This window comes from Leptodactylus fuscus, chromosome 11, assembly GCF_031893055.1.
Source record: "Leptodactylus fuscus isolate aLepFus1 chromosome 11, aLepFus1.hap2, whole genome shotgun sequence".
In the NCBI taxonomy this organism is placed as follows: domain Eukaryota; kingdom Metazoa; phylum Chordata; class Amphibia; order Anura; family Leptodactylidae; genus Leptodactylus; species Leptodactylus fuscus.
The window spans coordinates 55,502,659-55,522,169 of NC_134275.1; the positions used below are offsets into that span (position 1 = coordinate 55,502,659).

General features: G+C 41.3%; 1 protein-coding gene across 1 annotated transcript in view; it reads right to left on the reverse strand.

Annotated features, from left to right (window-relative positions):
• Positions 1-19,511, reverse strand: part of LOC142184404 (protocadherin-11 X-linked-like) — a 905,556-nt gene that overhangs the window by 460,566 nt on the left and 425,479 nt on the right. The gene's annotated exons all lie outside the window — the stretch shown is intronic.

Genomic DNA, 19,511 nt, shown 5'->3' on the forward strand with positions numbered 1-19,511 from the left:
AGTTGACAGAAATCATTGAGCTGGTGGTAAATTGAAGGCGCCATACTGTGCACCACCTATTCTATCCTAACCGTAGACACTTACAATTACGTCTCTTAATTGAAGCAAGGTAGAGACGGCTCACATGGAATGAACTGACTTGACAAAATTCTCCTACCCTCAAGTCTCCCCCTCTTACTCTTACTTCAACAATGCAATTTGTAAATCCCTCAAACCAAACACGGCTAATGGCATGTTATGCTATTGCAGGTGCTGAGGGTATAATTAAAGCTGTATTAGAGTTGTACAAAGATCTACCATTCTAATTGCACGCTTTATGTCAAACCTGACACCTTCATTTCCTCGATTAATTCCCTAGCTATCGCTCCTCTTATCTGGGATTACCGGCTTTATATAGGGCAGCAAACTTTATGTATGGAACACAAGAAGTCTAAACTTTCTGCAAGTGGAAACAAATAAAAACAGAGAACTTTACTAGGAGTGAAGTGCAAGCAAACAAAAAAAAAACACAAAAAAGTGAAAGTTACATTATTGTCTTGTAGACGTTAACAATGTTTTTGATATTCTGAAAGCAAAAGAAAAGTAAGAATACAAGAGCAGTATCAGACTGTAGCCATGGAGACACATCAGTCTGCAAAGTAGCTGCAGGTCCCAAAAATTGAGATCTATACGGTATACTGTATATTATTAAGTCTATTTACCAAATTGATTTATTAGTATTTTAACATCAAAAATATTTCTAAGGCCTGGCTCACATCTATGTTTGGTATTCAGAGAATCCGCTTGAGGACCCCTGTACAGAAACCTATACAGATTAAAAAATGGTTAGCTAAGAGACCACACGGACTCCATAGACTCTTATGGGGTCTGTGTGGTTTCCGATAGGTGGAACACAGTAGGTTGTAAACAAGCCATACAACTGTTATTCACACATATTTGTGTCACTTTTTGTCGTGTTACACACAATGCTATGCAGCCCTGGTCTAGCCAGGTCAAAGGATGTCAATTGCTAATATGGTAGTTCTATTTAAGCAAGGAGTTGTCCCATACACCTCTTCTTGGAGTCCTCCAGCTCACGCACTGCTGATTGACAGCTTTCTCACTATGCAAAGTAATAGGGAGAAAACCATCAATCAGCAGCAGCAGGAAAGTGAAAGGGGGAGCCTGAAGTCCTTTCAAAGATATATGCCTGCTCTGGAGTCCAACTGCACACTCACCGCTGATTGACAGCTTTCTCACTATGCACAGTAATATGGAGAAAGCCATCAATCAGCAGCAGGAGGGAAGGGGGATCCTGGAGTCCTGTCAATGATATGCGCCTGCTCTGGAGTCCAACTGCACACTCACTGCTGATTGACAGCTTTCTCACTATGCACAGTAATATGGAGAAAGCTATCAATCAGCAGCAGTAGGAGGGAAGGGGGAGCCTGAAGTCCTGTACATGATATATACCTGCTCTGGAGTCCAACAGTTCACTCACTGCTGATTGACAGCTTTCTCACTATGCACAGTAATATGGAGAAAGCTATCAACCAACAGCAGTAGGAGGGAAGGGGGAGCCTGAAGTTCTGTCAATGATATGCACCTGCTCTGGAGTCCAACTGCACACTCACTGCTGATTGACAGCTTTCTCACTATGCACAGTAATATGGAGAAAGCTATAAAACCAGCAACAGGAGTGGAGAGGGAGCCAGTGACTCATGAATACGAGAACTCCTGACTCAAAGCTCTTGTCTTGTTATTTTATAAACACGTAATGCATCGCTATAATCAGCATATTTATTACTACTTCTTGTAATGATGCCCCTACATATGAGCCCTTTTCTCCTTTCATCGGACAGAATGTAACCTATAGGAAATCACTCCATACTGCTGTTAATGTGACAGTCACAATAAGCTTCACACTTGAGAAAGAACAGATTTGACCTTAGAGATTTGTCGCCTCTTGCAGAAAAGGCTGATTTATTGGATCCAATATTGATTTAAAAGGCAAAAAGAACTGGGACATGAACAACACATTCTTCTGTTTAAGAGATCTCGCCTTTGTTCACACCACAAAGGGGCTGAGGACATGAAATTATCTGCATTATACTGTTTACCGTACGCGCGGCACACGTGACACCACAATTTATTATTTCTCACCCGATGCTTCTTTTGCTGGAAACTTCTTCCTGACCTTGAACTGAAAATAATGTCGCTTACCTACTGAGCAAAGGAAGAAAAAATATCTGCTCTTACTTTTTTTTTTTCTTTCTTCCCAGGGTTAAAGGAAGGAAATTATTGCAATGTCAACTGTGTGTCTATTAAGTATAATTATAATACAAATTATTAATATAATAGTGATAAAGAATAATCATAGGTATAATAAAACTATAATAAAATAATCATCACTTCTCTAATTCATTCTGCTACATTTGTATATCATCTGCATTAGGCTGCATGCATGCAAACAATACTGGTACATGGATGATAACCATACACTATCCATATCTTCCGCGGACCCATTCATTTCCTGCAGTGAGCCAAGAATAGGAACAGTCCTGAGTTTTGCCCGGGACTAATGGACCCCAGATAGTGCACGAGAATGTGTAATAGGCCATAGAAATTAATGGGTCAGTGTGCTAGCCATTAAAAATATGCTAGCACATGTTCATTTGCATGAAGCCTTAAAGGGATTCTACCATTAAAGCAACTTTTTTTTCTAATTACCACGTCGGAATAGCCTTAAGAAAGGCTATTCATCTCCTACATTTAGATGTGGTCTCCGTCGCGCCGTTTCTTAGAAATACTGGTATTTACCGGTATGCTAATGAGGTCTCGGCAGCAATAGGGGCGTCCTTCTTCTTCTTCATCTGTCTCCTCCCCTTGTCTGTCGTCTTCTTTCTTCGTCATGTCTGACGCCTGCGCAGTCGGCTGCATACACAGTACGCTCCTCACATCTACGCCAAACAGAGTGTACTTCGCATGCTCAGTAAGGTCCGTACAGCCCTCCGACGCGTGAGTACACTCTGTTCGGCAAAGATGTGAGGACCGTACTGTGCATGCACGCAATTGCAGCCGACTGCGCAGGCGTCAGACATGATGAAGAAAGAAGACGACAGAGAAGGGGAGGAGGCAGATGAAAAAGAAGGATGCCCCCATTGCTGCCGAGACCTCATTAGCATACCGGTAAGTACCGGTATTTCTAAGGAACGGCGCAACGGAGACCACATCTAAAGGTAGGAGACGAATAGCCTTTCTTAAGGCTATTCTGACATGGTAATTAGAAAAAAAGTTGCTTTAATGGTAGAATCCCTTTAAAGGGAATGGATCATCAGAAAACCTTGTATCACTAAGTTTTTATATTTCAGTTTACACACTGGCTACTACTATAGTCATAATTGATACTTTTTTTTCTCTGTAGTTCACTTGTTAACTTTACTGTACAGACTGGGACTGAATGTGCAGAGTCAACTCATCAACATTAGAAGCTATGGAAGTAATGATAGGAAGAACACCAAGTCTATATACACAGATCTACAACTTTTACAGTCTCCGAGGAAGAAATGTTCTGAATCACTTCTTGGAGACTATAATATTACTGTATGTGATACTTTCCTGCCAAGTGAAGAACACATACACTTTGGCTACAGCACATATAGAAATTCTAGTAGCTCCCGAAGTAGTCTTCAAAGAAGTTTTCCAAGACTCAGAATTTGGGATAAGTCATTAATGAGAGTTCAGTGGGGGTCTGACACCTAGGACTTGCACCATCATTAGCTTCTATCACAAAGTATGGAGCCAGAAGGAATGATCTCACAACATTATTGATAGGTAAGAGTCACTAAACATAATGCTCAAGGAAAATTAAAGGAATCGCAATTGTCTTGTGTGTTATGAAATCATTGAGAGAAAAGGGTCTCTGTCAGGAACAGCTACTGAAGTAATTCCCTAGTAAATGATGGAATTGCTATATAGGCAATACTCCAATATATAACAGGTAACATATAGGACCAAAAGATTGCAAGAAAGTAAAATAAATTACCTATAATCCAACACCGCTCTGGCTGTCAGACTCTAAGGCTACACTGAGGTAATAGTCAGATCCTGCCACAATGCAGGATGGACTCGGCTGCTCATGATGCAGGTTGCACATGCAGAACGGTTTGCCAGTAAACAGATGCACTTACAGTTTATGGAATAAACAAGAAAACCTATCACTAAAGAGGCCAACATGAAAGAAGAGAAAGACCAGTAAACCTAGGACATTGTCAAGGCCAAAACAAACCAGAAAGAGAGGAGTAAACCAGGAAAATAAGCCAAAATCAGTAAATTAGGAGATCAGTAGAAATCAGGATGCGGTACTGGGGGTGAATTCAGAGAACACAAAGAGCCTAGATACATGAAGGAATCACAGGCAACATGGAATGTCAATAGAAGAGTAAAACATCCAACCTCAGCTCTTGATCAGACCCAGAATTAGAGCATAGATTGGATCTGTGTCTCAAGTCTCTTACTGGCTGAGTAGACCCGGCCAAAGCCTATCTACATGAAGTAATCACAGGCAACACGTAATGTCAGTATCAGTGTAAAATACCCCCTCTCAGCTCTTCATTGGATGCAGAACTAGAACACTAATTGTCTATGTGTCTCAAGTCTCTGGCTGACCAACCCAGCTAGAGTTTGGCTGGTATTCATAGCAAGCTTAAAGTGATGGCCATGTGATAAATGCACGTTATACATAATCGTCTCGACGGAGTGATATAGTAGAAGGCCAGATATTTATATTGTTAACAGTCTATTAGGACAGGACTACTCTACAACTTTTTTTGTGGTGCTATTGATGGATTTTAATCATTGAGTGACCTCAGCAGCCCATCCAACCCCAGACATTCATTCAGCTGTAGCTCAAGAGGTAAAACGAATTAGCAGTGCTACAAACAGTCACAGTGTAGCCATGGCCGGAACGAAGCGTAGCATTTTAAAAAAAACAATTAATTGGTGGTCGTGTACGGTGGCCATGGCTTTCTGATATCCCATTAAGATTTCCTTTCATGCTTTGTCTCTCATTTTGCACCACACTTTCTACAAACCACAACATTTCTCTAAATATTAGAAATCCTACAGAACGCCATTCACCATTATTGCCTCACATCATTAAGATCATTCCAAGGCCGCTTACAAAACCTGTGGGACCCGCGACTCTCCTAATGAGAATATAGCTCTCAAATTAAGTAGGAGCTCGTCTTCGCCTCCTATTTGTAGCTCCCTGATGTCCCCATCCACTTATTTGTCTGCAACCAAGGTATTTAATGACATCTTTATTTTTGCTTTGCGCTATTGCATGCAAACAAACCTCCTCGTGCATCCAGCACAAGACTCCCCAAAGACCATTTGTTTATTTGTGACTCTCCGTGTAAGAGTCCCAAGAGGGCCGGAGAAGTGAAATCTCCAATCTGGAGATCTTAGAGACGTATTAATAAATTATTTCACATGCAGGGACATGATTGTTGTCCCCGATTTGACACATTTTACACGCGCCGTTGACAGGGCTGTGTCTTGATCAATTTCTTCTAAAATTGTGTGAATGTCACATTTCCATGTCATACGAGGAATATGTCATTTCGTCATTGTAGACGCACAATGTAACCATTGTAACGATTGTAACTATTATCATTATTGTAGCTATTATAAGTATTGTAACTATAGTAATGATTTCTTCTTTTATCTTACTGTTTGGTAGAGGTCTATGTGTCAGCTATATTCATTGCAAATTATTTCTTGTTCACGTAACCTCAAAGTACAAGTAGAGTTTATCCATTGTTATAATTACAAAAAAAAAGAAAGTGATATATAAAAACGATATGTAAAATAAAACAAACTGAATCAGACTTTACAGAATTTTCAGATAGTGTAGCTGTAAATCAGGCATGTATCCACCAGCCCCTGGAACTGGGGGTCAGTATAGCTTTCACGCCGCCATTGCCACTTCTTCTTTCCACTGTGGTGGACACAAATCTTCTCTGTCCAGCCCTTGCTTAGTTGCCAGCCAGATACTAAGCCCCAGTGGCGTAACTAGGAATGGCGGGGGTCCGTGGTGAACTTTTGACATGGAGGTCCCCCCCCCAACCGACACCGAAGACCTCAACCGACCCCCTCCTCCGCACTCTATTATGTCCCTTAGTAAGCCCTGCCCATGGTATTATGTCCATTAGTGGCCCCTGCACGCAGTATTATGTCCCTCAGTGGCCCCTGCACACAGTATTATGTCCATTAGTGGCCCCTGCACACAGTATTATGTCCCTTAGTGGCCCCTGCACACAGTATTATGCCCCAAAGTGGCCCCTGCACACAGTATTATCCCCCATAATGGCCCCTGAACACAGTATTATGCCCCATAGTGGCCCCTGCACAGAGTATTATCCCCCATAATGGCCCCTGCACACAGTATTATGTCCCTTAGTAGCCCCTGCACACAGTATTATCCCCCATAATGGCCCCTGCACACAGTATTATCCCCCATAATGGCCCCTGCACACAGTATTATGCCCCATAGTGGCCCCTGCACACAGTATTATCCCCCATAATGGCCCCTGCACACAGTATTATGCCCCATAGTGGCCCATGCACACAGTATTATCCCCCATAATGGCCCCTGCACACAGTATTATGTCCCTTAGTGGCCCCTGCACACAGTATTATGCCCCATAATGGCCCCTACACACAGTATTATGTCCCTTAGTGGCCCCTGCACAAAGTATTATGCCCCATAGTGGCCCCTGCACACAGTATTATAGCCCATAGTGGCCCCTGCACACAGTATTATGTCCCTTAGTGGCCCCTGCACAAAGTATTATGCCCCATAGTGGCCCCTGCACACAGTATTATAGCCCATAGTGGCCCCTGCACACAGTATTATGCCCCATAGTGGCCCCTGCACACAGTATTATGTCCCTTAGTGGCCCCTGCACAAAGTATTATGCCCCATAGTGGCCCCTGCACACAGTATTATGTCCCTTGGTGGCCCCTGCACAAAGTATTGTGGCCCCTGCACACAGTATTATGCCCCATAGTGGCCCCTGCACACAGTATTATGCCCCATAGTGGCCCCTGCACACAGTATTATGCCCCATAGTGGCCCCTGCACACAGTATTATGTCCCTTAGTGGCCCCTGCACAAAGTATTATGCCCCATAGTGGCCCCTGCACACAGTATTATGCCCCATAGTGGCCCCTGCACACAGTATTATACCCCATAGTGGCCCCTGCACACAGTATTATACCTCATAGTGGCCCCTGCACACAGTATTATGCCCCATAGTGGCCCCTGCACACAGTATTATGCCCCATAGTGGCCCCTGCACACAGTATTATGCCCCATAGTGGCCCCTGCACACAGTATTATACCCCATAGTGGCCCCTGCACACAGTATTATACCTCATAGTGGCCCCTGCACACAGTATTATGCCCCATAGTGGCCCCTGAACACAGTATTATGCCCCATAGTGGCCCCTGCACACAGTATTATGTCCCATAGTGGACACCCATAAACAATTATTATACTCTGGGATCTTTTCAGACCCCAGAGTATAATAATCGGAGACCCAGGGGAATAAAAACATAAAAAATTACTGTTTCTTACCTGTCCCTGGCTCCTACGCTGTCTTCTCCGCTGCCGTCCTTCTTCTATGACGTTACATGACTCGGGAAGCAGGCCGGGTTCATGTGACGTCAGACAAATATGAAGGAGGCCTGGCAGGATCGCGGAGAGGTAAGTAACAGTGTTTTTTATGTTCCCTTACCTCTCCGGGTCCGCCGATCATTATAATCGGGGGTCTGCAAAGACCCCCGAGTATAATGATAGCAGCAGTAGCGGCTGTCACCGGGCCCCTAATGTCACGGGCCCTGTGGCAGCTGCCTCCGCTGCTATGGCGGTAGTTACACCCCTGCTAAGCCCCATACAGGTAACCTGGAGCTCCGGGAGCTTCTGCGTGTGAATATACCTTGTGGTTATCCGCGACGGAATGCCGATGTAGTGCAAACATACAAACTTTCACATTTATAATATTAGTAGGATTACAATATATAAAGGACTGGCCCTATGCTACAGCGTGAATTTACCTTGCAAATCGCATACGACAATGTGATATTATGGTTATTTTATGCATCTTCAATGAAGGACATTGCATATAATAACAAGCCATAAACTAACGTGTGTCGAGTCCCTGAGTCAGTTACTATAGGATCCACCTTATAGAGGTTTATGTGATCTGAATAATATGAACCTATTTTCCCATAATATACAATAATATATCACATAAACATAGAGATAGGAAGCATTAGAACAATTACCGAGAGTGAAACAAGATAAATGCACTTTCCGCATTTGAGGGAGGAAATCGTGAAACAGGTTCAGGCTGATTAAATAACAAAGCCCCTAATCCTGTTAGGAAGCTCAGCAAGGTTACAGCCGAGGGTGGGCAGTGCGACGCCGGCACAAAGTGTACATGCTGCGCCTAAGCAATTTCTCATCTGCTGTTCTATCTGCACGAGGCGTAAAAGAAACATGACCTGTGGGGTGAGAGCATCAGAAGAAGTTCATCCCAGATTAGATTTTGATCTTCACACTTTCCAAATATGAAGTTGCAAAAAAATTCATAAAGTTAAGAGGCCCGGGAATAGAATGGGAGAAACCAGTGAGGAATGTGAAAAAGTAAGGATGTCCACAAATAGGCGGTGTAGTTTGCAAGAATCAGGGCTAGGATGGCAAGCATGGGCGAGCGAGGGAGCATTTCACTTTATTAAAATCACACCTCTCGCCTAAAGGTTTTTTTTGGGAATTAGATAGTGAGAACATATATCTTTTGGATCTGACCAATGGGGGTCCAATACAGGGGACCCCAAAGATCAGCTGCTAAAGCACGAAGAATGGAACTAAGCAGCAGTACCAAGAACAATCACTATGCAATGTACGACGCTGTGCTTGGTATTCAGATAAGAGGCTACAGCTGATGAGCTACCTTAAGAAAATCCCTTTAATAGTTGGCATACCATAGTGGCATTCCATGCAACTACTGTGGAAGGGGAAAGGTGAGTCCAGCTCTGATTGGTCTTATAGTCAGGATACCAGTAACAAGGAGTCTTCTTATGAGTTACTTCCTTACTTTCCTTGATATCTGTGCATTGACCAGCTTTTCAAAACTACAAGATTTTATGGTAGTGTGTCACATAGTGATATGCTATATGTCTATGTGCAGCCACCTAGTGATTGTCTTTTAAACTGCAGCCAATCAGTGGTTCTGATTGTATATCTTGATATGATTTACATATGAAATGACCAAATTTTAAGGTAAACACACAGTGGTAGGTTCACTAAGAATTTGCACCACGTTTTGCCTTTAAAAAGTCACAAATTGACTCTTTAATGTTACCTACTGTCTCTTTCTTATTCTCTCATAGACTGTAAGCCCTTATGGGCCGGGCCCTCTAATACCACTATACTAGTCAGGTTATTGCTAGTATTGTATTTGTTTTGTGTATTATGTGTATTGTATGTAAAAAATGAAATGTAAAGCACCATGGAATTAATATAATAATGTACAGCACCATGGAATTAATATAATAATGTACAGCACCATAGAATTAATCTAATAATGTACAGCACCATGGAATTAATGTAATGCACAGCACCATGGAGTTAATATAATAATGTCCAGCACCATAGGATTAATATAATAATGTACAGCACCACAGAATGAATATAATAATGTAGAGCACCATGGAATTATTATTATACTGTAGACTATGGAATATAATGCACAGCACAATGGAATATAATAATGTCTATCACCATGGAATTAATATAATAATGTACAGTACCATGGAATTATTGCTTATACTGTACACCATGGAATATAATGTACAGCACCAAGGAATATAATAATGTACAGCACCATGAAATTATTAATTATACTGTACACCATGGAATTAATACAATAATGTACAATACCATGGAATTAATATAATTATGTACAGCACCATGGAATTATTGATTATTATACTGTACACTATGGAATATAATGCACAGCACAATGGAATATAATAATGTCCATCACCATGGAATAAATATAATAATGTACCGTACCATGGAATTATTGATTATACTGTCCACCATGTAATATAATGTACAGTACCATTAATACAATAATGTACAATACCATGGAATTAATATAATAATGTACAGCACCATGGAATTAATATAATAACGTTCAGCCCTATGGAACTAATACAATAATGTACAGCACTATGAAATTATTATTGATTATACTGTACACCATGGAATGAGTGCAATAATGTACAGCAACATGGAATTATTAATTATACTGTACACTATGGAATTAATATAATTCCATAGAACACCTGGTATTAAGTCTTCTAAAATAAATTACTATTACTACAACTTGTAATAATTAAGTTTTTAAACCAACCTCATCACCTTTCTCAAAGTTGACAGGGGGTGGATGTAAACATAGCCACATATTTACACCAGTAATGTAGATTTTAGCCATATTACACCACTGTTTATTAGGGATTGTTTCACCAGTCTAGACTATTGAATAACACGACACCAGGTGGGAATCAGGATTAACGGATAATCCGAATGTTACCGTTTGCATGAAAAATCCCATGATATATTGTTGAACTTCATCACAGATATTCATAATTATTAACCACAACTCCCGAGGCAACTTAATCAATAGACGTTAGTAAACGACACCGCTTGTGAGCCAGAACTCCTGGAACGTGCCGTGTGTGCCGAGAGAGTTGGGTACGGAAGCCTATTAATAAAATAACCCTGCAGCTCCTGTGCACTCCCAACACATCGCTCAGGAGCCGTCCTGCTGACTCTGCAGTTATGACACAATGGGCGAACACAACGTCAATGCGTCCGACAATCACACAGACTCATAATGGAGGCGCCAAACTTCCCAAGAGATATTCGTAAAGAATTTCTAAAATGTGATGTTATGTTCCCAGGTTATTGGAAGGATTCATAAGTATGGTCGAAGGATTAGTCATAGACCACGGCAATAGAATCTAAAACTTAATATGGGAAAGAAAATTTATAAATTACCATAACATAGATATTATATTAAAAAAGAAAAAAAAATAGTTTCCATTTCGAAATCAATAGAATCCCCTGTGCAGATATCATGTAACACAAGGCTAATAAATTATATACGCTTGAAGCTTGGAATTATATTCTTATAAGTATCTCCTGATGATAATAATCAAAGTAATTGAAATGATGGTCAAGAGATCGGAAAAAAAAATCACCCCGAACCAAAAACCTGCAGGATACTTTATCAGCCAGGCTAGATCATTGGAATGTAGAGTCCAATCGGCAGCATGTGTACCAGCGGTAATTACTAGAATATAATCACCGACCCATAGGATACATTGCCGCGTGGTCCTGGGAGATTGATGTCCCATGCAAATAAGGCCAGTTGAGATGAAAACATCTCACTGTGAGCACCAGGATAAATTACAGAGCTGTAAATCAGTCCACCTGCTGTCTCCAAGTGTATTACTGCAGGCTGGTGGAGGAAGAGATTACATGGCCAGGCGGCTCAGGAGACAGCATATGGGGGATATTGTATGGGAGGAAGGAAAAATCAGTCTCCTTTCTGCCAATGGGAGCGGTAATCCTAGCAGAATTTAAGGGAATATCGGTGATGGGATCCAAGGTGAGGGTAAGGGCTCATGCATGTAGCAATTGAAAATATCCATTTAGTATAGATCTGTAATTCCATGGGTTCATACTTTACTGGCTTTTATACAGGAGTGGTTCTAAAGAGGTTTTCCGGGACTAGGCTATTAGGATGGGTCAACAGTAGAGGTGACCAAACCAGTTCATATAGAGCCAGGTTTTTACGTAAAAAATTCAGACCCTGGAGTATAATAAATCAGGGGACAAGGTGTCAGGTGCTTGTTCCAGAGCATCTTCCATCAGATTCCAACCTCCTAGGTCACATCAGAAGCCCCCTGGAATCTGTAATTGGGATTAAGCAGTTACATTGGTGCACCAATGTCATGATGCTTTGAGTTGAGTTACTCAAGAATCTGTATGCCCAAGAGTATGCAAAGGACACCGTGAGGGAGATCGGTAGAGCTGAGGTAAGCCTGGCATGACTGGTTATTTTTTCCACCTCCCCTGGGTCTCCAATTATTATACCCTGGGATGTGAAGAAATCACAGAGTATAATAGCATGTCCAATTTAGGCCAAACTTGTTTTCTCCAAATCAACGAGTGGGTGAACCTTGCGATTGTGAATATTTGCAAAAAAGTTCACCCACCTCTAATCATCAATATCTTATCAGTATCCAAAACCTGGAACCGCCACCAATCACATGACTGAAGAGTCATGCCTGACCACCACTTCCTCTTCTTGGCCAGTGATGTCACGTTCATTGGTCACACCACATGGCCAGTCCCATTCAGGTAAACCAGATTATAATGCAATACCAAACCTAGAGACTATGCAATGTTTGTCGCACATAGAAGACAACACATCACCCATGCAAACACTGCAATACTGGACACAACGTGGGGACAGTTTGGCACAGTTTTTGGAAGACTTTTCATATATACTTGCCAACTCTCTTAAAAGGTGCAAAAGGCTACCACAAAAATGGTGACCTCTTGGTGCCCCAGAAGAGTAGGAAAAATTCCCAGCCCCTCTGAACATTCCTGCTTCACCCCAATTCCATCATATTATAAGTGACACAGACATACTGGATGATAAGGATGTTTGTACTTTCATTCTCCTACACTTGTCGATGAGCTACGGCTTTAAAAATCATAGACAATATTTCTGCAGGTGCTGAAAGAGTAGAAAATGAGAAATATTAATCAGCTTGACCCTCATCAGGTCACAATTCGGGGGCTTCCTCAGATATTCTCTTTTCTACAATCAGATGACTTGGGTTCTAGCAATGGACACAATTAAACTTCTGAACTAAGCGATGAGAATTGAGAACTGAAAATCTTCCCAAGTTCATTAAGAAGACTGGTGTGTTAGATTACCGGGAGAATGTAATAGACGACCCAAAAGAGACCTCACAGTCTCTGATATATCCAGTAATGATGAGTCTCATTCCACATGCACAAGAATGGACCGTCATTAGGCATGTGCATGTGCCGCACATTACACAACTACCCTGGTAACGGCCAAGGGGCTGCTACGGAAAATGTCACTTACAATTCTTGGTAATAATAAAACCATTATTGGACACTGTAATAACTATCGCCATTTCTAACCTAAAGTTTAAACTATTCAACTATTAAGACTTAGTAAGTGGGATCTAGAATACTGGAAAATACACTATGCTGGTCCAGAGCTCTTAATCCTTGAATTCTGTTTTTTTAGTTGCCCCATTGTCTCTGGTGTATATAATCCATCCAGTCGCTTTTATAATAGCGACAGAATGGCCAGTTCTCCAGACCCAACATATTTTCTTTGTAGATATTCCAAGATCACATGTGAGCAGTATTACTGAAAAGTGGCAAAAGTGCGGACAGACAACATACAGTTGTAGAGCGTGGTGCCACCAAGTGCTGAGGAGCAGAATAGGAAAAAAATTTACTAATGTTCTGCTGACTCAACTGTGGAGTCCAAACCTCTTCTGACATAAGTACAAAAACTGAGTCCACCAGGAGCTTCATGGCTTGGGTTTCCATTGCCGAGCAGTTACGCGCCAGCCTTCCATCACAAATCAGTTTGCCAAGTGTCAGATGGGTCCAAGTAAAGCACAATGCCAAGTGCCCGATGGACACATGTAAAGTACAATGCCAAGTGTCCAATGGGGCCATGGAAAGTACATTGCCAAGTGTCCAGTGGGGCCATGGAAAGTACATTGCCAAGTTTCCAATGGGGCCATGGAAAGTACAATGCCAAGCGTCCGATGGAGCCATGTAAAGTACAATGCTAAGCGTCCGATGGAGCCATGTAAAGTACAATGCCAAGTGTCCAATGACGCCATGTAAAGCACAATGTCAAGTGTCTGATGGAGCCATGTAAAGCACAATTCTGCCACTGGACTCTGGAGCAGGGGAGACGAGAGATGACTCGTAGGGGTGTAGCTATAGGGGATGCAGACAAAGCATTTGTTACCATCTCTCGAACCTAAGAGTGGTTTCCAATGGTCCCTCTGACCCATAAAATATACCGACCTCAATTGACAAAAGGTAGGTAGTGGCCCCTTTACAAACTTTGCATTTGGGCCCAGCAGCTTTGTTATACCTCTGTTGACTCTCCCCAATAGATGAGATCATGGAAAAAGGGATCAGTCATGCTGAATTTTAACATGTCTAATTCTGTATTTTTATAGATCACAGAGCACCATCAAAGCAGTTTGGAGAGAATGGAAGGGTCTGGAGGAGAATGAGGTGTCTGGCAGTAATAGATAAGTCTGGAGGCATACAAAGGAGTTTGGAAGCGGCTTATTCCACTACCCCTATCATTGAGAACACATGCACACTTGGATGAGCCTGTAGTGTATATGTAAGGAGGAGTAACTGTTCTGATAGCTAATGAATCAAGCCATGGGTACAAACATGTGGTGGAACAGTGGGTAAAGCTCCTATTGAGTGGACCCCTCCACAATTGACTAGGTGTAGATCAAGATCAACCACCCAAATTAACTCCCACAATGGTTAACCAAAGAGTGCCTAAGATTATTTCAGGACCGGAGCCCACTAATAACTAGATGAAGATTTACTGAACTTTTTCCATGTTGATCAGAATTATCTCTCTCCTTGCCTGGACCTGGACCTTTGGGCTACAAATTAATATGAAGAATTTTCAAGAAATGGATTGTCCTATTTAGCCGCACAACAAATACTGTAATAAGCCATGGTATGTCCTACTTATGACAAGCATGCACTTAATCTGTACTGCAGTATGTTCAACGCTATTCTCTAGAGAAAACTAACAGGAAAGTAGAGACTTCATGCAATTCTTCCTGGGAAAAAATATGCAAATAGATCTCCTGTGAAGACAGGCTATTTGCATACTCCAGTACGTTGATGGAAGCCAAACAAAACAGAAGGGAAGAACGCTCTACAATAGTTTAAATAATAAATGTTTCACGTAATTTTCCCTCTTCTGTTCATTCTGAAGACGTTTGGTCCGGGCACGGTGTTCTGCAGTGTGAATGGAGAAACAGAGAAATGAAAATACTTCAGCAGAATGCCAGAGGGCAGCCAAGCTTCCTGCGTGCCATTCACTGGCACCATTGTATTACAAACACACTCTTCTTACAATTCAACCGGGGAATGCATTTTTTATCCATAAAGTGTAAGCATTATCAAAAGTGACATGGAAAAATTTTAAAGATTTATGTGTCTTTTGTTGTTTTTCGAAGAGCAGACACTGTAGAGATGACAGATCAGATTCACCCGAGCCTTGTTCCAACCACCACAACTAATCCACAGGCAATCTCACCAGAAGCCGTGCTGCAAAGACAAAGACAGAACAATTCTACATCTGTGTCCTTATCCTGGTTTAATTGTCTTTTGCACTTTTATCGGCACAAGTCTTATGCATGTGTTCAAAGGAAAAAGATCCCTGAGCCAACAAAGAATATAGAGGAAATCTTACAAAAAGTCTCATTGTAAGGCATTGAAAAAAGTCACTAAAGGCCGATATCTATTGGCTCTTGGAGAACTGGTGTAACCTGATCCATAAGGATGGACTTTTGTATCATATATTGAAAAAACAGTTGCACCATTTCCATTTTTTTTTATGACTTGAGGATTATTAGAATAAGATGAACACCAGGTAGCTGGTCATGGGGGAACCGAATATCATCCAAGCTCTACTTCCAATCTGGGATGTTTACATGGTATGCCATAAGATATGCTATATGGCAGGGGAATACAGAGCATGAGATTGCACGGTGTCATCTATGATAGACTAGCATATAGTACTTGCCAACTGTACCAAATCTGCCAGGATTGCCCCAAATTTCCAATAACTCTCACAAATTCAGGCATATTCCAGTCCACAAGTAGAGAGGGATTTGTCTAAACCTGCCCAAAAAGGGTTTTCTGGCCCAGGTTACGTTGGACTTGGGAGTGGAAATGAAACAATACTAGTCCATCGGTCTCAAAGTTAGCCAGTATCTTGACTAGTGACTTTGGTGGGACTAATGTAATGAAGTCACCTAATGTAAGTTTCTCATTCAGTGACCATCAAAAGTTTTAAAGGTTGGGGAGAACGTCTATAAGATCCAGAGACCAGGTTGGACATGCATACACCATTAATCTTGATTGTAGTCAATTGTAAGTGCTAGAACCACTGAACACTACCACGTTGATGACACCGGTTTTCAAGATTGGTGTGTATCATAAAATGAAATTGAAAAGTACCAACTTATGGATCATGGGCTTGAATTTAGATGATGTAACAATATGCAAAATAATCTTCTTGCCCTGGGCATACTGGAGACTTAAATCACCACCATGAGCTATCAATAGCTCTGATCTACAAGATCTCCAAACATCTGTCTTTGAGGATTCGGAATATTGGGAAGACCAAAGGTGGTGAGGAAAACTTGACCACAAGACAAAATGTTACCTTTATCAAACTGAAGAAGACTCTAGATCACTGGAAAAAAGAGACTATGATCAGAAAATGAACAACATTATGGATGGAAACATCAGAGAAGTACATCACGATCTGGAGATATTATATTCATGGGAAATAAAAATATATTGATTGTATCTTCATCATCATATTACTTGGTTTGACTCCTGACTCCCACATGACCATTGTTTTTCTTTGAGTTGTCAGTCTTCTCCATGTCATGGTCACAATTTCTCTCTGGAGATCTCCATCCATTGTGTTGCCGCTTCTTATGCTTTCATCGCTCTCCTTTACCTCATCCAAGCAGAGTAGTCTTCATTCATGGAGGAACATATGAAGTATAGGAGAAGTGCTCACTACACAAATGATTGGAAATATATAATGACAAGCATAGAAGAAGAGGCTGAAGGTTATTCTATGAAATTATGTTATTTGTTTGATTTAAGTGGCTGGCGGTTTTCACGGAGGTCTTTTCATTCTCACCTTCTATAATAACACTCAAGTTCTTAGAAATGAGAGAACCGTAGAGGAACGGTTGTTCTGATCATGACACACGCTCATTACAACAGAAACATAATAAGAAAGGCTATCACTGACAGAGAAGTGACTCCGGCGTAATTAAAAAGTGAAATGATAGGGCATCAAGTAATACACCCGCACAATAATGATAACTACTGTATGTAGGGCTATATAGATTCCCATAAATTGTCCTAGCCACATGATATTGATTTCCTTCACTGTAGAGACAACCACTTATCAAAATGTAAGCCATTCATGAGTCAATGTACAAATCAGTTACACAAAAGCTATCTTGACCTTCTGTTCACAAAAAGTGTTCAATAATTGAAGTTACTGTTGTAGAAATATCTACTATTCTACAAAAACAAACCATATATGCCCAATATAAAGTAAATAAACCCATCTGCATAGGAAAACTATGAATAAACTCAAAATTAATACAGTTTTCCCCAGTGCAGGATCTGCAGGGGTGGAGCTTTGCCAGGTTCCACCCACACAGATACCATACTAGACAATTCAGAGTGTATAATCATTTTATACCAGTTTTGTTTGAAGTCTTTCTTAAACCATCACTACAGATAATAAATAAATATCGAATTTGCTATCCACATCTGTGACATCTGCCCCGCCTACAGCTACACCCCCGCTTTAAAAGGTAATGACATACTCCTCCAGGATTTTACTGCAAACCTGCACCAGCTTTAGTAAGAACTTCCATTTCTAAATGTAATAATTGCTGAATCACAGATCAGTTGTTGTCAAGGAGCAAGTGCATATGAATATTGGCGTGGTATCGGCTGCGCTATTAGTGCCCCCACCCCAATGCGACATTTGTGTCTGATTACAACCATTTCCCACCCAATGAAATATTCAGAGCTCGTCTTTCCTCACATGGCAAGTAATTAACACTCAATGTCACCATTTCAGTTCCACTTTAGAAAGGCGGAGGGGATGGACTCTTTCATCTCTGCTCTTTGAAGATGCCTTCAGTGCGGCTTCGAAAAAATTTTTGGGTTAAAAATGAAAAACTTGAACCATTCAGCAGCTGGATGATAAAATGCACCAAACATTTCTATGAAGTGTGGAAAATAGATATCTCCGCTGTGAAGATGAAAGTAATCATTCATCCGCGGCGGCCACTGAGCTTTAACCAAATGGTAATTAACACCAAGTAGAAGGCTAAAGTTGAGTCTATTTTCTGGTATTACATGTGTGTGCAGTATAGAGCACAGATGAAGCAGAGCGGAGTCAGTTATTTGTCACAATTAGAGATGGCTGCCAGTTTCAACTTGGTCCAACGGGAGATGCTATTATTATACAAGGGTCTCTTTAGACCCCAGAGGATAATAAATGGAGGTGCAGAAAAATAGCCTGGCCTCCTAGGGTTGGGCCACCTTTGCCACGTGTCACAATGTTGCCAATCACAGGCCTCAGAGGTCCACCAGGAAGCTGGAAGAGTCTCAAGGATACCCAAGAAAGAGCACTGGAGGCCATGAGAGAGCCCAGAAGGGTATGAAGAGTATTGGTATATATTATTTTACCGCACTACCCTTAGACAACCACTGATTATTATTCTGGGGTCTGAGTCGTACAAAGATATTTGGAAAAAAAAATGGTTTGTTCAACTATGGTCACAATGCATGGAAATATCACAATATGACAATATTATTGGCTTGCCATATTCCTTCAGATAGGCCATTAATAAAGAGACTGGTGGGGGGTCCGACTCCTAGCACCCACAGCCATAAGCTAATTGAAAGGGATGTGGCACTCCAAACAGTGTCAGGCATTTGGTTTGGCAGCTCAGCCCTATCATTTGAATGGGAAGTTGCTGCAGTGCCAGTTATAGCCACTAGAAAATGTATGGATCTGTTTTTGGTAAAACAATGGCACGGGGTCAACACAGCTCTTCATTCAGCCGGTAGTCACATCCCATAATTACTAACTTTGACGTTAGTAAATAGGGAGGAGTATGTCCTGCCCAGGTCCTACTCTTGACCGCACTTTGGACTAAGTATCTTGAGTATCTAATTCATGTGATACATGTCTATATTGAGTATCTACTACATGTGATCCATGTCCATATTATTGAGTAAACACTGCATTACTGTATATACCTGAGTATAAGCTGAATTTTTCAGCCCAGTCTTTGTGCAGAAAAAGCCAACCCCCCCCCCCCCCCTTGGCTTATACTCGAGTCAGCAACAAAAATAAATAAATAAATAAAATCATTATTTATTTAAAGGAGGGGGGGGGGGGTCTATGACCAGCCACAATATCAATATATACAATCTCCCATAAAATAATAATAAAACAAAATTTAAAAAAGTTCTAAATCCCTCCATTCCCTAGAATACATATAA